General features: G+C 38.1%; 3 non-coding genes across 3 annotated transcripts; 2 read left to right on the top strand and 1 right to left on the bottom strand.

Annotated features, from left to right (window-relative positions):
* Nucleotides 1-17,177: 17,177 nt before the first annotated feature.
* Trnap-ugg (transfer RNA proline (anticodon UGG)) lies at nucleotides 17,178-17,249 on the top strand. The gene has a single exon. It is a non-coding gene; the product is annotated as a tRNA-Pro (tRNA).
* Nucleotides 17,250-17,928: 679 nt separating this feature from the next.
* On the bottom strand, nucleotides 17,929-18,002 carry Trnai-aau (transfer RNA isoleucine (anticodon AAU)). Its single transcript has one exon. It is a non-coding gene; the product is annotated as a tRNA-Ile (tRNA).
* A 1,815-nt stretch (nucleotides 18,003-19,817) lies between these two features.
* Nucleotides 19,818-19,889, top strand: Trnap-ugg (transfer RNA proline (anticodon UGG)). The gene has a single exon. It is a non-coding gene; the product is annotated as a tRNA-Pro (tRNA).
* Nucleotides 19,890-20,435: the final 546 nt, after the last annotated feature.

Below are 20,435 nucleotides of genomic sequence, written 5' to 3'. Positions count from 1 at the left end.
AAACCGGCCAGTCTAGATCTAAATCGATAAATAGCTTGTATTCTTATAGCGTAACTTCTGTACTAGAGACAAAGGTAGACTAGTCAAGATAGAGTCATAGTGCTCAACGTAAATCTATCCTTGAGATCAAACCCAAGTTTCGCAATTTTATGTCTATGAATTTTTATTTTAGTTCTGTACGAGGCCCCCAACAGGCAGCTGCCTAGTTTGCCTACGGCTAAGGCCGGCCCTGGGTGCTATTATATGTAACAAGTAACACGTCATGTCTACTCATTATTTATTTTAGCATTAAAGCTTCAACATTAATATCTGTTGACAAAAAAAAAATAAATGTGTAAATGAAAAGAAACGGATTGCTATGCCGTGTCAGCGTGATTTAAAACTATAACAACAAAAATCTGTAATTGCTAACACTTGTCCAGATTTAGAAGTGATGATAACATTTATTTTATTTTTTTTGAGAAATAACCATCTCTTTACGCTTGTTTTTAGGTTCGAATCCCATTCACACAAGTGACACCATTTATGATCTAAAATTGTAAGCAACGCTTTGTCCCTCTTTGGCTCTCCTTCTGGTGGTGTGTGTGTGGGGGGGAGGGGGGAATAACTGGCATGCCCATAGAAGGTCAGAACACAAATCACCCGAGATCTAGATTGTAGAGTTACCTTCCCAACGGGGGTCTGTATTCGGGCTATCTTCACTGTTACTTGGACATTACACCCCTTTGTTGGATTTTATTCCGTCGGGGGCGTCTTTCTTACTTTTAACTGGAGAAACTGAGGCGCCGAGGCGAGGACAATGGGAACTCGTCGTCGACTAGAGGAAAAGGTAAATTTCATGGACCTAACACAGTGATGCTCAAAATACGGCCCGCGGGCCACATCCGGCCTGTGACTCTTTTTTTTATTAAAAACGATAAAGCGTAATTTAATAATTGTAAAAAGAAAAAAAAAAGAAATGTTTTCACTGCAGTTTCTTAATACTGGTTTTACTATCAATGGAAGTGGAAAACTGTCTGGCCAGGGTAAGAAGTGCTTTTTTGACTCCATCAAGCAAGAGTGTGGAAGAATAAATCGCTCCGCCTGCCTACAAAAATCAGTGTCTACCTAGCAGTGGTTCTCTCAACCCTTCTGTATGGATCTGAGACATGGGTACTATACAGAAAGTAAGATTTCTTGAAAGCTTTCACCAGATATATTTTCGCATCATCATTGACATATGTCGGCAAGGTCGCAATACAAATACTGTCAAACAGCGATGTTCTTGCGAATGCATGTAGGGACTAATATAGAGTGACTTTTTATAGGCCACGTCTCCAGTATGTGGAACGAAAAATATGCAAAAGGCATTCTTTTTTTTTTTTTTTTTTTACGGGATCTAAAAGTCTGTCGATGTAACAGAATTTCCCCACGGAATCGCTTAAATACGCTTTAAATACCAGATAAGGCGCCAACTTGCTTTAACTGACATAGGAAGGAAAGTAACTAGCTGTAGGCGTCTTCCGAACGAGACAGCTGGAGATCACTTACAAAGGCCGCGGAATACACACGGGAAACTAAATGAAAATCCCCTGCAGAGAACAAACGTAGACCGCGAAAAGATAAACGAAACAGACCACTGGTGGACAAAGGTAATGTCTGAGCTGGATGTGGCAAAATATGCAGGTTGAAGCTGGGGCCGCGTTGCCACGGGAAATACTGTACTCCTCATTAATCTTCGGAATCGAAGACAAGTCTTATAGATTCTTATTATTATTGACGACAAGATGACTTGGGTTGTGTGTGAGTGTGTGTGTGTGAGACCATTAGTTATAGAAGGCCTCCACACTGACCTGCAGCGTCACAACCTGTGGGCAGTTTAGACCGATAGCTCGTCCGCCACGTTGTACAGACTTGTGACGTGGCAGTGAACTATTGGTCTAAACTGCCCATAGTTTGTGACGTTGCAGGTCAGTGTGGAGGCCTTCTATAACTAATGGTCTCGTTGTGTGTGGGGGGGGGGGAGGGCTGCTGTAGTAATTAAGAGAACGCCTCGTCCCCGCTGTGTTAAGTCTCACGCCAGGTAAAGAGAGTCCACCACCAGGTCATCAAGGATTAGACCAACTAGGCCGAACATAAAACAATTAGTAACTATTTACCCCTCCCGCCACACCTTTGTTCCACTCCGCTCCATAATCACGCTGTCCAGCTGTATCCCCCCCAGGTCACCTGTGACAGGTCATTTGTTCCGTCCCGAATATATATATTTTTTGTTGCCTGTCATTTTTATTTCCACCTGTGTAAATGACACATGACATTTCTCGCCGCCATCTTCTGACACCACTGTAACGAGATAGAAAAAAAAAAACGAGCCGGGGAGGGGGTAGGAGGTATTCCAAATATGAAGAGCGTTTCTCTGTTTTCTTATACGATGTGTGTCTTCCTTTTAGCCCCCTCCCCCAAAAACAAAATCATAACACATATATAAAAACACACACGAGCACACTATAAGTACTTTGACTAAGACCAGATTAACTAGAGGATCTAGTTTTTGGAATGACAAAGTACTTTCCTGGAAACACTAATCCCCTCCTTTTGTGTGTGTGTGTGTGTGTTGCATACCATCGCCTCTTTCCTCTTCGACCCTTAAGTCAATTGTAAAAAGCAAAAAAAAAAAACAACCTACCGTCGACTTAACTTATCGTCAATTAACCTAAACATAGAAATTTTCTCCCCAGAGTTGGAGCTCAATATCAACTGGATAACGCTCCCTGTTATTCGTTGTCTCTCTGAAATTTTATTGGTTTTTAAATATGTGCTAATTGTTTAGCCTGTATCCGTTAGATACATTTGGAGGTGCATCGATCTCATATCACTCCCAAAGCTTATATCAATTCACTCCGTCCGTCCGGCTGTCTGTCTGTCTCGTGCACATTTTCGTACACGTTCCTTCTTTCGCTTCCCTTTCTCAGATCAAGTTGAAACTTTGCACAATTATTCATTGCCCCTAACAAAAGACGAATCAATTTTAAAAATAAACAACAATTAATAAAATATTTACTGGTAATCAATTAATTTAGTTTGATACAGAAAAGGGAAATAAATCTTACAATACTTAAGAAAAATGACTGTAAATGTACAAATGTAAAAGCTTAATTAAGCATAACACAGTTCCTTTCAGACCTTGAGTTCTATAGGGCAGATGATGTAAATGTCATCTGTTTCTGTGGCCTACTGTTAACGAGGGTGTCATGTGGCCAGCACAACGACCAACGGCCTTTACTTTTCCCCAACCAATGTCACGTACCCATTAGAGCTGGATGGACTCAAGAGGCGCCCGAAGATCTTGAAATTAAAAATCCCAGTCTTCACAAGGATTCGAACCTCAAACCTCGGTCCGGAAGCAAAGCGCTTTAATGCCTCCTTGAGCATGATAGAATTTTTATTTTATTTTGCAAGATGTTTTTATTTAAATGTCTATGCTTTTCCGTATTTATCTTTATTAAAAAAACAATCATAGTTGGCAACATTAAAGTTTAATTTAGTGTCCATGTCACTGTTTTATTGTTGCTTGATTCGGCTTGGTGCGAGCCGAACAGATTATTATAATAGCTTTTATATATCGCTACTTTTATGCTTATAGCATGCTCAGAGCGCTTTGGTCCAATCTCATTTGTGAACCAGTGGGGGTGAGGGGGTATGTAGGAGTTGGTTTTCCGTGCTGCCTTTAGGTGCTCAGTAAACGCAACTCAGATGGTAGTTAAATCCAACAATTAACTTACACGCTCTCGATACTGCAAGAACAAACAATTGTTCAAGACCTTTAATTGATAAATGACGAATGTTTCATTCATTAAAGTGGGGCAACAGTCCAAGGTCCACGACGATACAATTAACACGTCTGTACTGGGCGCCTCTTCAAAACAACTGTCAGCTATTTCGGTCTCCTAGCTAACGCCGAGTTATGTTTTTTTATTTACCGTCATGTCAGTAAAGGAATTTCCGATTGTTGCCAACTTCTACGCCACATCCTATTGTATCCTTACAAAACAACTAAAGTCTTGCAATTCATCAATTTTTATAAAGCTTATATAAACTCAGCTCGTTTGTCCATTTGTCTGGTAATTGGAAAGGGGAAGGGGAATTTACATAGAGGTTGGTTTACAGAATTACACCAAGCAGTGACCAACCATTTCCATCCCGGGGGGGGGGGGAGGTGGGTTGGCATATAAAATATTTTTTTCACAGATCGCATTATTGCAAAACCATCTTTGAGAATGATGGAACCGAAACTTAGTGATTTCCCTGCGCACTGTAGTCAAACTTTTTGAGGTGCCGGATTTGACCCGCGGGTCCTGATTAGGGCACCTTTTTAATGACTCTGGCCCTATTGCTAACTGAGCCCTCATTTCCTACTTCCTAGCTGTCAACGCTGATGTCGGGACGACACCATATATCACTGCGCGGAGTCTGTCCACCCCAACAATAACAGCCACTTAAGTTTTGGGCGTCAGAAGATTCGAGCGGCGGGGAAAAAAAAATTAAAACATTGAAGACTGAGCTATAAATCTCCGCTAGCCAGATATTGACCAGAGGGTTGTGTTTGCGCGCAATCATAACGTCCAGGAAGACCATTAAGGTCGAGGCAGTTAGACATCTGGTTTGGGAAGCGGGTAGAGGGGAGTTCGATTTGGCGCCTCAATGATGATTAAATTCATTGAGTGGGGAGTTTAAAAAGATCGGAAGCCGAGCGCTTTACCACTCAGCCAACGCAAGTCATTTTTTGAAATCCGTGAAAGAGGTTGCAAAAAAAAAAACGTGTCATTTTTATAAAGGCATTACTTCTGTTACCATTGCACAAACAACAAACAAACTAGGTTACAAAGACAGTTTGTGTGGAAACACAAACTCAAAATCGGAACCGAAGTGTTTTTTTTTTTTTGTTTAAAAAGGCAAATAGACCGAGTTAAATAAAAAGAGTTATTTAGTTAAGACTTTCATATTAATAGTAAATAGTTGTAAAAGTGGTGTATTTTTTTATGAAAACAAAACTGCTTGCATAAGTGATTTTAAAAATTAGATTTTTCTCTTTCAGAAAAGAAAAAAGTAGCCGTTGCATCAGAAATTTGAACGATCTAAGATATTATTGTGTCAGATTTTAACTATCTTTTCTATTTTACAAGATCTAAACGGGACGAACAGACGGACAGACATTCCACACAAAACTAATAACGTCTATTTCCCCTTTCGGGGGCCGCTAAAAATGTAACTTACCAATTTCAACTAAATAGAAAGAAAATTTAAACGGCGTTTCTCTGCGGAAATTCAAAGCACGGTGTAAAAAACAAAAAATGGCACGACTTTGATCTCAAACTTAGTAATCTACTTTACCGTCGTCCAGCATAATGACCGTTAGCCGTTGAGAGCTGATAAGTACTTCCTAAGCATGAGTAGTCGAACTAAATTCGAAGGGTTTGAGCGTTACGCAGGGTATGTAATGGATCTATCATCCAATCGGCCATAAGGATACCCTGAAGGTAATTCACATATCCTTGGAGCAGACAAGTCAAGCCTTTCTTTCCGCCCCTGACTCCCCCCCCCCCTCCCTCTCTATTTTATGGTCTCCCTTTTGTTTTTATTACTTCGTGAAGTGAGGGGGGCAGGAGGGGGTCCAAGTAAATATTGTCCTAAGAAGGACGAGTCACATTTCTCCCGAGGACCGGTGTCACGAAGGTTAATTTATTTTGACGATGTTTTTTGTTTTCCGTCCGACACTCGCTGAGGCGCTCGGCTGTTTCCGGACAATGACCTCTCGTTATGACACTTTTTTGTTTGTGCTGACTTGGTCTCCGGAATAAAAATGTGAATACAAAAAATAAATAAATACGAAGCAAAAGAAAAAAAAATTCAGATTTTCCTAATATAGGAGGATGTAATTATATGACAATTGAATTACTAGAAGGGTTGGTTAGAGGTATGCAAGTTTGGAATAGGAGATTTCCAATAGTATGTAATATCACCTGTCTGAAGACTTATAGTTGAGGATAATATAGTTTCTATATTTGAACTAAAACAACTTTCGGCTATTTGACTTCATAATGTTTATAGTTTTCTTCATCACGTGTTTTTGGGGGGGGGGGGCAATATTCTAATTACATTTTAACATTCATGCTTAAGACTGAGTTTTTTTTCTTCTAAAGGAATGATCACACTTGCACATAATTACAGAGAGGGATGGTCAGTTCGGGGGGGGGGGCATTAACACTCACACAGATACTCAAACAGACCATTAATTATACCATCTTTAACTGCCCCAATAATTTCACCTCATGCACGAACTGTGGCAAACTCTGCCGCTCTAGAGTCGGCTTGATCAGAGATATCAGTCACACCAGATTCTGCCCCGTATCAAGGGGAATCCAAAGCCATTGATTCACCTGGGCGCATCCATTGTCTTCTGAGACATTAGGAGCCATATCAATTTCACCTCAGACAAACCCTGTTATTACCACAACCCAGCCTAACCCACTCTGCAGTGCTGTGTCGAACTATTATCAAGAATAGCAAGCTGCATATTCTTAGAGAGACTCCAAAACAGCTTTTAGCTGCTAAGCAGCAAAAAATTGACTAGATGAAGAAAAAAACAAAACAGTAAAACTAAAGCCTTTTATATTTTTTTTAAAAAGTAGATAGACTAGAGCCAAGTTTACACCTACTGACTTTAATCCAATGCCTGGGGAGATATGTTTAGTAAAGATAAAAAGTATTGTTTTTTTAAATAGATCATTAGCCTTGAGAAAACAAAGCCTTATCCCGCGAGATGCCCCCAGCTTTAAGGTGATCACACTGGACTTAGTTACTTACTGTCCAGACGTTTGAATTGCTCTTAGTAAAGCGAGTTATTCGTTAGTCCAGTTTCTTTCTTAGTTAATGATGAAACGCTAAATAAAATTCTGTGCTTCCAATTTATTTTAGTGATTCTTTTCACGTGACAAGGTTGTCATGACCACCTGGTAACGTGGTATGTGTTCTGGACTGTCAGGGGTTCGAAACCTGCCTGCGAATTCCGCCAACGTCCTGTTGGAGGTTTGGGCCAGGATAAAATCATCTTCGACTCTGAAAGGGACATTCGAAATATGTTCAACACATTAATGCAAAATAAATTCTAGGGAAGGCGTGTGGCTGAGCGGTAAAGCGCTTGGCTTCAGAACCGGGGAGTTCGAATCCTGGCGAAGACTGGGATTTTTAATTTCGGGATCTTTGGGCTCCCCTGAGTCCACCTAGCTCTAATAGGTACCTGACATTAGTTAGGGAAAGAGTTAAGTCGGTCGGTCGTTGTGATAGCCAAATGACACCCTCGTTAATCGCAGGTCACAGAAACAGATGATCTGCCCTATAGATCGCAAAGTCTGAAAGGAGAACTTTACTTTTCTACAAATTCTAGATCTATATCCAACGAATTTAAGCGCCCTTAGACTTTTAGGACATAATATATATTTTTAGTTCGATTGCATGATTTTAGTAGGAACTCGAAAAAAATAATATAAAATAAAAAACAACAATAAAAAATATAAAAAATAACACGAATAGAAAATGGTTTGATGTTTTTAAGCAACACCTGACGCATCTCATGGGACACAAAACATAAACAAAGTACAGGTAGGCTGTTTATTTTTTGTTTAAATTACATTTACAGCCCAATTGCAGTTATATATAACAAACTTTTGAGGTAAACCTTGACGCAACCTACCATCCTGTAAACCTCACTAACAGTGTGTGAGCCCAATTAAGAACAAAAAATATCAGAAACACACACACACACACCAAACTCTCAACAATAAACATGGTAAAGGGACAATAAAGATTAAAAGACGCAACAACAACACAAGAACAATAAACACATCCAAACATCAGACCTGCATCTGTAACAACAATGCCGTTAGACTGAACATATGGTATAAAAAAAAATGCATCGGTTGAGTGCACTGATTGAAAGTAACGTCGAAATGGCCCATATATCATCTTAACGATTCCAAGTAATAGATCGTCACTGCTCGATACCCGCGTCACTGTTCGATACCCGTAGGAATGAAAACTTCAATTTACACTTGATTGATTTTCTTTGCAATTAAAAAAAAATAAAATTTTATACATGATTCCACTTTATCTCAAAAAGAGAAAACATATTTTGAACATTTCTTGAAATAAATTAGACTAACAACTTCATACTCTCAGTATTAGTCTTAGTCCCTTGGCAGACATAGATTTTGAGTTCTTGCAGCTGGGAAAACTGGAACATGATTTGCGACACTGTTTCCTCTGAAAAAAAAGTCATGAAAATCTCCTGAAATTATTAAAATACCCTCAAAAAGTCATGAAAATCTCCTGAAATTATTAAAATACCCTCAAAAACTCATGAAAATATTCTGAAATTATTAAAATATCCTCAAAAACTCAAAAAATGTCCTGAAAAATAGACGAAATTGTCATACAAAGAATTTATTTTCTTACAAAAAATCTTAATGTTCATTTATCCTTATCCCTAACCAGACTAGGCCCCGAGCAATCCGTTTAGCGTAGGGCCCCGCAATCAGTAGGACCGGCCCTGTGTGAGAGAGTCCTGGTTCGTTTTTGGCAATTAAGCTGTCCAGTACATGACACACTGCCCCGCTTTCCTTCACGTGCTCTAAGCGAGTAATCTTAGCATGATCTATTACCGTTTGATCGTCTAAGAGATGAGCCGAAGGGTCTTCGAGCTCTAGAGTTTGAAAAAAAACCTGTTTGAGCGTCAAACAGTAAAAAAAAAAAACAACCTGCGTGAACCACAGTTCTGTCTGGAAGAGACCCAAGTCAATGCCTATGTAAAGCATTGCTAATTCCGATGCATTTGGCACCCCGGGCGCATGGGCTAGACATGGCCGAAGGGCGAGTGCACCGGGGACCTCCGCCATTTTCCTATGTTGTACCAAGCTATCCGTGGAGGACTCGCCATTTGTGTAACGGCCCCTTGAACGGCGCATGGATTATCGACAGGGACGTGGAAGCTCTCTTTCAACTCCGCTCCATGCAATGAGACCACTCTCGTGTTCCCTTGGACACTCCCACAGGAGTTTTGTTTTGCTATTCATTTAGCCTAACCATTTCCTCTAATGGTCGTTTCCACCCGGGTGCCACGTTGAGGCAGAACAGCGTACCCGGGTGATTTACTACCAATCGGGGGTTTCTGGTACAGTCTAACGCTGCAAGTAACCCGGAACGTGGTCAAGCCCTTGATAGAAATTTGCCAGGCATCAGAGACTGCGCCGAAAGAGCGAGAATCTAGAAACGGCGAGAAAATGTCTCCATTGTTTGTTGTCCACTGGAGTCCAACTCTCATGACCTTAACCTAGAAAGTTGAAGAGGATAGACGAACAACAGGGAGCAGAATTCCACCCCTCCCCCTCCCTACGTTTCGTGTATTAGCTCTATTTACTGCGATCCAAAGCATAAAACCCAGGGTGTCGATCAGTGGCGTACCGAGGGGAAGGCGAGTCGAGCGGCTGCCCTACGTTTGGTAACGACTTACGTAGTCTTAGGTCAGTGTTTCTCAAACTTTTTTGTCTGGTGGCACAGTAAAAAAACTACAAAAATTTCGCGGCACACCACGAAGAGCAACAGTTATTTTATAATAAAAAGGAAAAAAAGTATTTTACCTTTTTTGAAGTATTACATTTAATGTGAAGGGTTTGCCAGTTGTTGTTTTTTTAGAGCAAATGCGATCTAATCGAGGCTCCAGAGTCGACAAACAAACTCGTATTTCATCGTCTATTGTAAGAAGTCTTTCTCTTTTCTTAGATTTGATTTCAGTCAATGCTGAAAATCCAAACTCACAAAACCATGAAGATGCAAATGGAAGAATTATTTTGATTGCTTTTAAACTGATTGCAGGATATAACTTGTTGATTGAAATCCAAAACTTATCCAGGCTTTTCTCGGCAAAACTTGACTTAAGAACTGCTTGGTTTTTTAAATCAATGAGCTGCTCTGCTTCTTCAGTTTTCAGATTTGTAGCCTCATTGTTTCCAAATGGATAACTGACCCATCCATATTCATTACTTCCAACTGTTGGAAAGTAATGCTGCAATGCTGACTGCAAGTGTGTCAAAATGTCCAGAATTTCGGGGGTGATTTCTTTATTTGAAGTACATTCATAGTAAGTAGGAAAGCAGTCGAAGACTCCTTTCGAGATCTTACTTTGCCACAAAGACAATTTTTCACCAAATGACTTCAGTTTTGAGGATGCAGTGATGATGGTTTCCGATGGTCCTTGAAGACTTAAATTCAATGAATTTAATTTGTCAAATAAATCAGAGAGAAATGTCACCTTAACCCACCAGATTTCGTCATGAATAGAAAATCCAAAGTCTTTTTTGTTTTCAGCCTCCAAGAATGAAATCAGCTCAGCCTTGAGTTGGACGACACCTTTAACACTTTTCCCCTGGAGAGCCAACGAACGTTGGTGTGATACAGGAGACATTTGTAGTCTGAATTCATTGCTTCACAAAGCTCTGAGAAAAGTCGGGATGCAAGCGGTCGAGATTTAATGAAGTTTACAACTTCAATCACTTGATCCAGAGCAGACATCAAATCTTTCGGTAAAGATTTGAAGTCAAGAGCTTCTCTGTGGATCATGCTGTGAACAAATAATACATCTGGATTTTCTTGATACACAAGATTGACGAATCCCTTTCTATTTCCCTGCATGGAAGGACAGCCATCAGTGCAAACGCTGACACAGTTTTTCCACTGTAGTTTGAAGAGCAAAATGTTTTCGTTCACCACTTTAAAAATATCTTCGCCTTTGGTCGTAGTTGGTAAGTCTTTTCAAAATAAGAATTCGTTGACATATTTTTCATCCTTTATGAACCGAATAAAAGCTAGCAGCTGGGCTTTGCCACTAATGTCTGTGGATTCATCAACTTGAAGAGACCACAGCAGAGACACTTCATCGTCAGTCACGTCGAAGAGTTCGCAGATTTGATCTTGTAAATCTGACGATAAGTCTTCAATTCTGCGCGAGGTATTATCATTTGACAAAGGAACTTTTTTAACTTTTTCGGCGGCATCGGGTCCAAGGATAGTTTCAACAACTATTGCTAAAGCTGGTGCAATGATTGATTCAGCCTCTGTGTGTGCTTTCTTGCGTTTTTGTTAATAACTGAGCAACCTTATAACTTGCAATCAATCCCTTTTCTGGCAGCTTTAGGTACTTTGTAAGTTTCTTAGCTTGTTTATTTTGTTGAGCCCTGACGTATTTTTTCGGTTGCGCTTTTATAGCTGGATATTTTGTCTTCAAGTGTCTCTTGCTTTTCATTTAACACTTTCACGGTTTCGTTCTTGCTAACGTATTTCTTCATGGATAACAATGAATAAGGCTTAGTGATAACTTGTTATTATTAGCATACACCTAAAAAATGTACATGAAACGCATCGCTTATTATTATCGTTACCAATTCAAGAACTGCTGTGCGTCTGCTAAGGCGGCCTACATTTGAGTCATTATAATAATATGTGTATAGTTAAAAAATTCCATAACCTGAATAAATAACAGCCCTTTCCGTCATAATGGAGCGATCCACTACTACTACTGGTCATTGCAAGTGGAGATGTCATCGCAACGTAAAATAAAAATTTAATATTAGGCAGACCTGTGTAACACTGCACGTGTGGCGTTCTGAAAACTCCCGCGGCACACCTGCAAATCTTCGGCGGCACACTAGTGTGCCGCGGCACACAGTTTGAGAAACACTGTCTTAGGTCCTCATGCGCCGTTCGGCGCATTGGGCGGCAAGCTGTCTCCATGAAGAGCTGTCATTGGCAATGTCTGAAGCCTCCTCCCACCTGGTGTCCACCGTTCTGAGGTCCACAATGAAGGTGTGTCGCCAAGTTTGGGAACGAAAGAGGTGTCAAAATGGATTCGTTTTGTATTTTTTAGTGTGGACTGTTCTTATGCTAATAACAATTACATACACAAATTAAGATATAAAAAAGACAACATACCATGCTGCACTAAACGTCTAGAATTCTTGTCTCGCAATTTGGGAACTCATCAGTACTAGAGTGCATTTGTTCATGATTTTATCCTGTGGTCGGTACTTTACCAACTGTTTTTCTTAAATCAGATAGTAACCATTCGAACTCCTCACCTCTCGGAACGGATCATAATTCCGTACCGTAGACCTGTTTTATTTTATTTTTCAACATTAAGTTATGTAAAAGTAAACTAGATTACAAAAAGCAAGGGAAGTCACTCAGTAAATACTAAATGGTATTCTATATGTCACAGTATTGCCTCCCTTTCTAATGTCTAATATGATTAAGTTACTTTTTTTTTTAGGTCGTTTTCTTTTTTAAATTAGTTGGCGCGGTGGAGCGGTGGCTGAGCGGTAAAGCGCTTGGCCCCCGAACCGGAGGTGTTCGAATCCTGGTGATGACTGCGATTTTGTTAATTTCTGGATCTTTGAGCTCTAATGGATACCTGACAGTAGTTGGGGAAAAGTAAAGGCGGTTGGTCATTGTGCTGTCCACATGACACACTTGTTAACAGATGAAACGGATGCCCTTTACATCATTTGCCCTATAGATCACAAGTTCTAAAAGACTAAATTCACAGTAGACAAAAGTGTTCTGAAGCACATTTGTTAACTCTTTCTCTCCGTAATTATTTTTCCATGTTTCGACAGAATTCTTTAATTTGCTCAGTAGTATTTCACTCCCCTGTTATGATTAAGCTTCAATAACTTTGTCGTTTGTTATCAGAAAATGTTTTATTTGGCACAGAATTAAAGGGTAATGTTTGCTCTTTATATATAACACAAATTTAAGTTAAAAAAAAATAAAACATCAATTTAATTTAATGAGGTCTAATCAACGATGGTATCGTCGATTAGGGGAGAAAGAGTTAAGATCGTTGAATTAAGCTCGGATTTAAGGGAAGACAGGAGGGACTACAGCCCTGGGGTATTCAAAAGAAAGGGGAATTTGCCAAAGAAATAAAATTTATCCGAATTTCGACGGGTCAGAAACGTTTAAGTTTTTTTTTCTTCTAATACTTGTTCTCCTTTTTACGGCTGACAAACAAATGTCGTGATTAAGAATGTTACGTTTGTAGCATCCTCGGAATAAGTAAAGACAACTCTGTATTTACGAGAATGCCTCTACCAATGGCCTTACCCTCTACAAACTCATAAATATACCCTTTTTAAAAACTAAAATATGTATATTAAATATTTTTCTTAATGGAAATTGGGATTCAGACAAATACAAATACTTTTTCATTCTTCTAAAATATAGCATGCTTTTAGATACAAGGATTTGTATTCATAAATAGATCTTTATTCAAGTTTTCGAACAGTTGTAGGGGCCTCCACACAAATCCTGCCGCGGGGCCACCATATACTTAAACCCGACCCTGATTGTCCTACTTAGTAGAAAGTCAATAGTGATATCGAGCACAAATTCCATGGAAAAATTTCTAAAAAAAATAATATAGATGTATTCATTTGTACTGTTGGAATGAGTTATTATTCCCGAACTAGCATCACTCAGTAATCGTCACAATATAGAATAAATATAGTTGAATTATAGCATCATTTCATCTAAATACGTCTATAAATGAATGAAAAATACGATAAAGTTCCCCTTACAGACCTTGCGATCTATAGGGCAGATAATGTTAAGGTCATCTGTTTCTGTGGCCTGCATTACAACACAGCACTTAATCCCGAATATAAAAATCCCAGGATTCACCTCAGCTTCAGATCTAGTATGGCTCTATTTTCATTGACACTCGGCTTTCCCGAGGAGGTCCAAACGTCGCATTCTTGAACTCGATACTACTGGTAGGGGCCTACCTTGCTACGATCATTTATAGATTTTTGGCATTTTTACTTAATAGGACTGACTATTGACTAAACCTCGTTGGGCTGCCAGTTATTCATATTAAAATATATTATTTTCAATCATTAAATAATACAATTAGATAATTTCATATTCAACTTAAAAGGGAGGTAACCAAACTCTAAATATATGGCTGTTTAAAATAGAAGTATTATTTCCCTTAGGAAATATAGACTATATTTATTTATGCTATAGTTGTGAGATCGATATCAACTTAAAGACCATTCCAATCTTGTTGAGTTCTCTAGATCACTCGTCAATAGATTGACAGTGTCTTCTCAGTTCATAATGACTGAATTATCAATAGCCTATTGGTTTTGTGCTGTCTGTCCGTCTGACTGTCAAGTGTGAATGAAAAGAAATATTAAAATCCGATTTCACATTCGCCAGTCTCGTGATCACAATAGATGTATCGATAATCGATTACTTATTAGTCTTTTAATCAATTGTCTGTCAACAGTGGCGTAGCAAGGGATTTGAGTCCAGGGAGGCTTGACCTTTTTAATTGCCCCTGTATTTTGAAAATGTACTTAATAATATATTTGTCAAAATTCCAATTCGTAAAGTATATAAGTGAAATAAAAAAATATAATCGTTAAGAATCTTATAATGAAAAATATTGATGCTTATTTGTACGATAATGCACAAGTGATATATCTCAATTCGTATCTCCTAACTTCGTGCGTTCTGTGTAGCAAAGGCATCTATGAAACATCTTCTAGATCAGGGGTGGGCAAATTACGGCACGCGGGCCACATGCGGCCCGCCCGAGTGTTTTATGCGGCCCGCCGACACCTACAGAAATCAGGTGTGCCCACAATATATACACATTAAAAAGCAAATATATTAAAAATAATATCTATATAAATTATTGAAAATGTCTCATTATAAAAAGTTTCAAGTAAACGAAGATTACGCTTATTGGCTATACATCAATACACTCAATTCAAGACACTATTTTAGGCCAGTATTCAATGCTATGAAGAACTGTGTTGAATGTTGGGTTGGCTTGGAACAAGAGGGCAAGTGTAACAACTGATGGAGCTCGATCTTTGACTGAGTAAAATGTGTTTTTTTTTTCTTTTTATAAAAAATATCCCAACCATAAACTCTAAACAGGAAAGTTTGCACAAAGCTGCATAAAATTTCATCACTTTATAGATGAAGGAGACATAATACTCAAACTTATTAGAGCTAAGGGTGTTAACCACAGGTATTTATGATTTAGGAACAAAATAATCCAATGTATCCGCTATCTTAGCATGGGAAAATTACTTGAATGACAATGACTGTGACTTTGTTACCAATATTTATAATGAAGACAGATTTCATGTGTTTCATAATTGCTACTACAATGTCTTTTATATTTTGCATATGAAATGTAAATGCATATTAAATCATATTTAAGAAAGCTTTCCCATTTCTACAGACAAGCAAAAGATAATATGGTTTTGTCATTTTCCTTTGCTGAAAGGTGAAACTATTTCTAGTGAAAAGATTATAAGTACAACACTTATTTTGATTTCTTAATTGTGCAATTTATACAAGCAAATTTTAAAACGTCAACAAACAGTTCTCAATACCATTAGCTCACAATTTAGCGCAGAAGCTGATTCAGCTCCAGAGGACATAACTCCGAGCAAATAGAAGTCCCAGTCAGTACTTCCACCGGAGTCCCACGGGTGCCAGAATCTGTGTGTCAACACTTTATAAAATGTGCTGCTGTTCACACTATTTGTGTACATATACATCAATTCGTCTTCTTTGTTCTCATTTTACATGGTGGAGGGTTCAGATCAGTAATCCTATATCTGAATAGTCTTGGTTCTATGTTCGGGTCTCTTGATTTAGAATGCACCATTGAAGGACATGGTCAGCATTCATTGGTGATGCTCCACAAGGGCAAGTTTCTCTCGTCCTGACATAAGAAACATATATTGTCTCATTCAGTGAACAAGCATTTTCTTTTGTGGAAACTAAACAAGTATTATTACTGGTCGATTTTGACTGACTGTAATTTGACAGCAGTCACAAGGGTAACAACTAGTAAGCTAGTTCCACAGTTCCGGAACATTATGCACGAGTGTAAAAAAAATAAATACTGCTCATTAAGTACAATTGTATATTTGTGAGGATATCTGAATATAAAAAGACAACAGTAATTTGAAACAAAAATCGTAAAATTGGTTTAAAAATTTGCTAACTCTTGTTGTAATTCCTTAACGTGGAGTGTGGAAAAAAAAACGTGAATATAATACAGTGTAAATATGAATTAAAAGACATTTTACACAGTTAGGTAGAGTATCTCTCTATGTTGTATATATGCGGCCCGTCATTCACATTTTTTTTTCAATGCGGCCCTCGATACAAGAAGGTTGCCCACCCCTGTTTTAGATCAATGTTGTTTTTTTCGAATTCACGTGAATAGGAAGAATACATGGCAGTGGCGTTCTTCTTCTTCTTCATCGTTCTCATTGTTATGTTGGAGTGTTCATATGACTAGACCAATACATGAGATGAACTGCGCAGTGGTTTCCAAATCAGGGAGCTCTCCATATAGTTTTCTTTCTATTGGGGTGATTTGGGGCCAATGTCTTATACGGGCCTCTTGGTAGAGAGAGCAGTTTTGGAGGACGTGGTCGGCATTTTCTGGTGATACTCCACATGGGCAGATTTCACTGGTTCCAATTTTGAGCTTCCGGTACATGTGTTGTCGCATTCTGTTGTGTCCGGTCCTGAGTCGAAAGATTAGACGTTGGTCTTGTCGGGATAGCTTATAGTAAGCATCATCTTTCTTGTGATTTGGATGGGAGCTCGTCCATTTCTCATTTATTTTATCTACAATTAATTTCTTCATTTCTTCTGGATAGAGTGGCGTAATATTAAACATTTAATAAAAAAAATAGGACATTCGATTGGTGGGGGTGGGGGGGGGACTTTTGAATTGGACCCCCCACCCCACCCTAGCTACGCCACTGTCTTCAACCATATGTTTGTAAACCATTTTCCGGTAACGAATGGCCTTTGAAGACGTTCTGTGAACCAATTCTCTACATTTGTTGTAGGCCTACGGTTGGCACATAAACAGAGGTTTGAAATCAGAAACTCGCTAGGATGTCCAATTACAGATGTTATCGATCGATGTAATGTTGACTCAAGTGACTTCGTTAAGTCGGTTTGCTATATAGGTTAGAAAAAAATGCTACTACGTATAATACTATTGTTATTATAAAAACTATTACTAATTGTATCATTACATCGGCTCGTTGGTCTAGGGGTATGATTCTCGCTTTGGGTGCGAGAGGTCCCGGGTTCAAATCCCGGACGAGCCCGATTTATTTTTGTTTTAATTCTCCGGTTTTATAGTCACTAGAATCAAACAGTATATATATATTTAGTTCATTGCGATATGTAAAGCAGAATGTAATGAGTGTGTATGTCCGAATAGAAATCAAAACCGTTTGACCAATCTTGATAAATTTTGGCAAAAATGTTCCTTAGGTCATAGCTGAGACCGTAGTTATGTTTTATGTCCCTCCCACAACCCGAGGACCCTAAATATATATAGAAGATACCTGCGAGCCCTGTTGACCTTGTGAGATGGCCATAAAGTTTGAGTTTCCATTTTTTTTTTACAGTCACAGCGGTCAGCAGATCGTGGGGTCCATTCGCTTGGTTTGTGATACCAAGGATAAGATCATAATAATATAAGATGATTTTACTAGTCCGAAGCAATGGATATTCAGTTTGGCTACAATTATCGACCTCAGCATTACTGCTATACCAATAGTCGGAGCTCACTTGGACTTCCTTCTCCAGGTATTAAAATCTAATTTCGTAAATACATCCAGGAGAAAATGTTTCTTTTAAATTTTAATTGCGGAAAAACAAGTAATACATAAACTTCTTAAGAAATCAATGAATATTTTACATTCAGAAAAAGTTAAACTTACATTATCATCTTTTTTTTTTTTTATAATTTCGGAACAAAAAAAATGAGAAAAAAAATATTGGCCAGTATGGGGATCGAACCCACGACATTCGCGTTATTAGCACGACGCTCTAACCAACTGAGCTAACCGGCCATACTTGTTGCGGATCAGTATGCAGACACGGTTGGTAGCACAGTTAAAACTAATGACATTTCCCAATCAATCCAAAGTCTCCTACGAATACTCTAAAAATTCCATATTTTACTTTAGGGTTTGACTGAAAAGGAAATTTCTTCCGAATATGTTTTAATTTTCACATTTTTTGGTAATTTCTTGCTAAAAATAAATGTAAACTTAAAAATATATATAGCGTGTCTATGCATTGTGACCACATGATTGGCTGGCTAGTTTAGCCGACCAGTCCCACTGGCTGTATTTAATGAAGCTGACCAGTCCCGCTGGCCGTGTTAAAAAGAGCTGACCAGTCACGTGTGAATCTATCTTGCAGCTATACCCAACCAGTCTTTCGTCCACATTATCTAAGAAACTCCGAGTTTAATAAGAGTTTAATAAATTAATGTTCATGAATATTTTGCGCACCTTCTAGGTCTAGATCTAAAGGTCTATTATTAGAATATTATAAAGTCTAGTAGAATTATACATTCTTTTAACCAGGATTTTTTTTTCTAGCGGGTGGGAGGGCGAATGGGGAAGGGTTCAAAATTAGGTACTTCGATAAACCGTGACCCTCCGTATGTCGAAGGTGCCGGATAAACTGACCTAGATCCATATTTTTTTATCTCCCTAAAAATGGCTGAAAAGTGTGTCAGCACAGGTAACCAACAAAGTTTTAGCATCAAAGTTTTAGCATATTGTATTTGATTTGAGGACTAATTATGATTACTTTTTGTAAACATAAGATATCAGAGATCATTTTTATTTGCTTTTGAAGCAAATCTGTTAAATTTTTCTTAACAAATGTTTATGTAAAAGTTGACATTTTTACAACTTTTTTTCCTATAAAAGTTACAACAATGCTGTTTGCTATAATGATTTATAATATTATGAAATGTGTATATTTCAAATTTCATTAAATTCTCTTGGCACACTTTAAAGATATTTGATATTAAAATTAACAAAGACAAAGAAGGGTAAAATTTTCTTTTTTAAATAAAATAAAAGTGTTTATAAATTTATAAATACAACAATCTCACTAATTGTATTGAATTAAGCATGTTAATATATATCTTTGTGCCGAATTTGATTTTTGTCGCTTGGCGCACTCTTTAGATATTAATTTTCAAAGTTGATGGTTAAAATCTATTTTTAGTAACAACCAACACTGTGATTTACTGGAAATGGTCAATTTCTATCTACCCCGTCCTATTTTTAGAAGCAAACATAGGAATTTTTCATTTAGATTAACTTCTATAATGTTTAAATGCTAGATTATGGAGAGGACATATGTCTTTATTATAACTGTCAAAATGTTCCAGTAAAAAAATCTAACATTGAAGCTACAATTTTTAAGACAGGACCTCTCATTTCTAGCAGACGATAGATGAAGCCTGAGCTTCAGATGGCAGGAATTGTGCGGTGCTTTCCCTTATACAAGCTTTATTATTATTATTATTATTTTTTTTACATTTTGCTTTTTAAATAGACAAATACAAAAAGTTTTGGCCTGTCATCACATCATTGACTTCGGGAGTTGTCTATGGGGCTTTCTCAGTTTCGATTCTTGTGGTAAACCATTTGTCGTGGGAAACCATGGTCGAGTAGTCCATTTGTTAAATAATCGTTTTCTAAGCTTCGCACATACCGGTGTATTGCCAATAACAATAAAGTCATTTTACATCTAACTCAAAGACCACCCCAGCTGTTATCGATCTGCATATTTGTTAACCTAGTGCATTGGTTTAGTCACTCCTGAGTACTTAAGTGTTGTAACTTTCAAACTCCTACAACGGCTCGTTGGTCTAGGGGTATGATTCTCGCTTTGGGTGCGAGAGGTCCCGGGTTCAAATCCCGGACGAGCCCAACTTTTTATTCCTTTTAATATGCACAGTACATAATGAAGCCTCAGAGTCCATTGGCCTTGTCGATTTATTTCTTCAAAACTAGAACTAATATTCTACGAGCGAAGAATCGAAGAATGTAAAATTCTGGTTAGTTTGCTAAAAAGTTAGAATATTCTTTATTCTCCCACCTCCCATTGATCAGATCAATTTAAAACTTTTTGCACAAATATTCATTGTATCGGAGAAAACATGAATACATAAAACAAAATTACCCAAAAAGTTAATTAGCTAATGGTGATTAAATTATTCTGTTTCATATCGAAATAAGGGATATAAATGCTACTTAATGAGACATGATGTACTAGACTCGATTTAACGTCTTCGACATTCTCACCAAAAAGGTCTTCTAACATCTAACCAGTAAATCTAAGATCTCGTTAATAAATCAAGACTCAAGGTAAAACCTCAGAGCTAGTCTACTAGACAGAAAGCAACCGAGATTTGTTTGAGATTCGATCCCAGTTGTTGTTGTTTTTTCTCTAAATACATTTTAGTCCCATGAGAG

This window comes from Biomphalaria glabrata, chromosome 13, assembly GCF_947242115.1.
Source record: "Biomphalaria glabrata chromosome 13, xgBioGlab47.1, whole genome shotgun sequence".
NCBI lineage: Eukaryota > Metazoa > Mollusca > Gastropoda > Planorbidae > Biomphalaria > Biomphalaria glabrata.
The sequence above is the reverse complement of the archived record's forward strand: the minus strand, read 5'-3'. Positions and strand labels throughout refer to the sequence as shown.